This window comes from Mus caroli, chromosome 19 (assembly GCF_900094665.2).
Source record: "Mus caroli chromosome 19, CAROLI_EIJ_v1.1, whole genome shotgun sequence".
Taxonomy (NCBI): domain Eukaryota; kingdom Metazoa; phylum Chordata; class Mammalia; order Rodentia; family Muridae; genus Mus; species Mus caroli.
Genome location: NC_034588.1, coordinates 57,548,740 through 57,551,878, shown reverse-complemented (window position 1 = coordinate 57,551,878; position 3,139 = coordinate 57,548,740). Strand labels below are relative to the sequence as shown.

At 38.7% G+C, this 3,139-nt stretch overlaps 2 protein-coding genes across 2 annotated transcripts in view; one reads left to right on the top strand and one right to left on the bottom strand.

Annotated features, from left to right (window-relative positions):
* Positions 1-3,139, bottom strand: part of LOC110285338 (zinc finger protein 431-like) — a 60,501-nt gene that overhangs the window by 24,807 nt on the left and 32,555 nt on the right. The gene's annotated exons all lie outside the window — the stretch shown is intronic.
* Positions 1-3,139, top strand: part of LOC110285683 (zinc finger protein 431-like) — a 19,232-nt gene that overhangs the window by 7,414 nt on the left and 8,679 nt on the right. The gene's annotated exons all lie outside the window — the stretch shown is intronic.

The window sequence follows — 3,139 nt, the reverse complement described above, 5'->3', positions numbered from 1 at the left end:
TCGATACATCTTTCTTTCTTTCTTTCTTTCTTTCTTTCTTTCTTTCTTTCTTTCTTTCTTTCTTAAGATTTATTTATTTATTATAGGTAAGTACACTGTAGCTGTCTTCAGACACTCCAGAAGAGGGCATCAGATATCATTACAGATGGTTGTGAGCCACCATGTGGTTGCTGGGATTTGAACTCAGGACCTTTGGAAGAGCTGTCAGTGCCCTTAACCGATGAGCCATCTCTCCAGCCCCAGTGGGCTGATTTCTTAGATTGAATCTGTTGGATAGTTATGACTCATTGAGGAGTACAGTGAAAAAAAGCAACAAGTTGGACAGAAATAAATGCAAAGTCTATGGCTTATAGAGAAAAACAGCACTGGGAAGTTTCAGATGGCAGCCAAATGTTGAAACAGAGGCAGGACTCATCAAGGAAATTAGCACCATTAAAGAGAAAGACCTTGCTCTGGATTCGAGGCCTAAGCCCCAAGGGTAACACTCAAAGTGATTCCTAGTCCCAGGAAGGAACTTCATATAAAACCTGGTGCAACTGTGGTCTAAGCATGTGGGTTCCATCTCAATTTAGAAGTGAAACTTGACAGTATCAACCATATTTTGCTGGTACTAGAAGCAAGAAAGATACAAAAATTTAAATTATTCCTCTATGGTTGCAGTTTAGCACTGTTCCAGCCATCTATGTTTGGCAAAGTCAGAGCCCCAGTGAGGAAACTGAGAGTTCACTGTATGAAGCTGTGAGGATGAAGCCCAAGTTGCATTTTGAGACCACAAGATGTTAAGATACCTAAGCTATGAGAAATCTGCCATGAGGAGATGCATATAGGGGGTGGAAGTAACCAAACTGAGAGATGTCTGAGAAGTTGCAGGGTTAGGGCATTCTAAAATCCTTTGAAACTGAAGCCTCATGTATCTGAGACAAAAGCACAGAATTTGGTGCTTGCCCTGTTGGGTTTCTTGTCTTGATACAATCTTCCATCACTGTGGACACATTTCACTCTATTGGAATTGAAAAGGGTATTCTGTGTCATTGTATGTTGGAAAGATGTAATTTGCTTTCTGATTTCTTGATTTCTGATCAAGAGATTGCCTCGAGTGTCAAAAGAGTCTCTGGGCATTTGAACGGCATGTGTACAGGCTGTTGTAGACTATTAGGATTATTGGGATGACTATGAGCCTATAGTGAGCAGGTTTCAACGTGTAGTTGAAATTGAATTAAAAAGCTCCTAGATCAGATGATGTCCTTGAATACTTGTATCTCCTTTGTGGCTCTTTTGGGGAGCTTATGGAAGCTTTTATAAGAGGAACCTTTCTAAATTCCTTATTGGAGATGGGCTATGAGTGTCTATAGATTCAACCCATTTTCTTTTTTTTGTGTGTTGTGGTTCAAACTGATTAGTTAGCTTCCTTCTTGTGCTGTCATGCCCTCACCATTATATTTTCTATCCCTAAATTACATAAGATACAGTAGAAGCAATTGCTATTCAATGCTAGGCTATTTTGCTACCCTAACATTTTTATATCCTTATTTTTATTGTTTTTGTTTTTTGATTTTGAAGACAAAGTTTCTCTATGTAGTCTTGGATGTGTCCTAAAAGTAGGTATGTAGACCAGGCAAGACTTGAACTTAGATATTCACCTGTCTCTAGCTCCAGAATGCTGGGATTAGGTGTGGGCCAACATGCCTGATTAGCTGATGGGCTTGGAAGGCATGCAAGTAAATTTTCTGGAGATGGCCCACCATTTTGCATGACTTGAGGTAGGTGAGCTCTGAGAATACAGTCCTTAGAAACTTCATCCCAGGATTGCTTCTTGCAGCTGATATGCCTTTCTGTCACTATTACATAGCCTTATGATTCCTGAGCATCAGCCTACCCTATCCCTGCAGATCAACATGAAGATGTACTTTCATGAATTAATGCTGTTTAGATGAATTAATAATTTTATAGAATTCCTGATCTGATTGAAATAATTTTAAGAAGAAAATTTAAGGAGATGGTTTTAGTTGTTTTGACAGAAAGATGTAATAAAATTAGAATCAAGAATAGAATGTAAAAAAAAAAAAAAAAGAATAGAATGTGCCCACTTCCTATAGAATAGTAAGTAAAGGCTACATAATCGGAAATACAATGAGCATTCAGTTACACTAGGAGGAGAAATAAGCTTGGGACAAATTTGTGATCAAGGAAAAACATTCATTCTAAGTCAGGTCCAAGGATGAGGCCACAGATGTGCACTATGATAAAACAAGGCCATGTGAAATTGTTGCTTTGAACTTATGATGAGCTTATAAAATGAAACACTGTTTTGAACTTACTATCAGCATCCTTCTGTAACTCCCATTTTGTGTAACATTTTATCTATGAGGTAATTTTCTAAAGACCTTTTGTCTAAGAAGGTATAAAAAGGCCAGAGAAAAGAAATAAGATGATGGCTTGGGGGTTCTTCCCCATCCATCCAAATGTATGTGTGTGGCATTTGGGGCTCAGCCCTAACCAGCAAATTATATATCTGTGTGTCTGTTTGTCTAATGTATGTACATTCATGCATATATATGTGTATATGTAAGTATGCATAAACACTTGTGGAATTGATGAGATAGGTTGTTGGGCTCAGCTAGTGTGTATATGTGTATGAGTGTGTGTGTCTGTGTGTGTTGTCTATGTAAAATGATTTTCTTTTCTTTTCTCTCTGGTTCACAGAGTTAACAAGTTCTAAGCCTCTCCCCTGGCCACCAGAGATCATCAGTCTTTGACCTTCAAATGACCCTGTGTCCTGCCCAGTACCATTCCCCCAAAGGTCTCCTCTAAAGGCCAGGGCAGGTCCCTAGCACAGTAAAGACCTTTGAGTTCTTTCTATCTTTTTTGTTTGTTTGAATAATTTTTGCAGGGGAATCAGAGTCTTAATATGTACCTCTTGCTAACTTGAACTGGTAGCATAGACCAGGATGGCATCCAACTTAATTAGGTATGCCTGCCTCTGCCTCCTGAGTATTGGGATTAAAGTCAGGAGCAAACACACCTAGCTTGCCCATCATTTTTGTTGTTAGTGGTTGTTTATACAATTTCTCTGATGTGTGCTCAATACTTTTGATCTGTTTGCTTCTCTCTCTCTCTTTCTCTCTCTATCTTTCTCTCT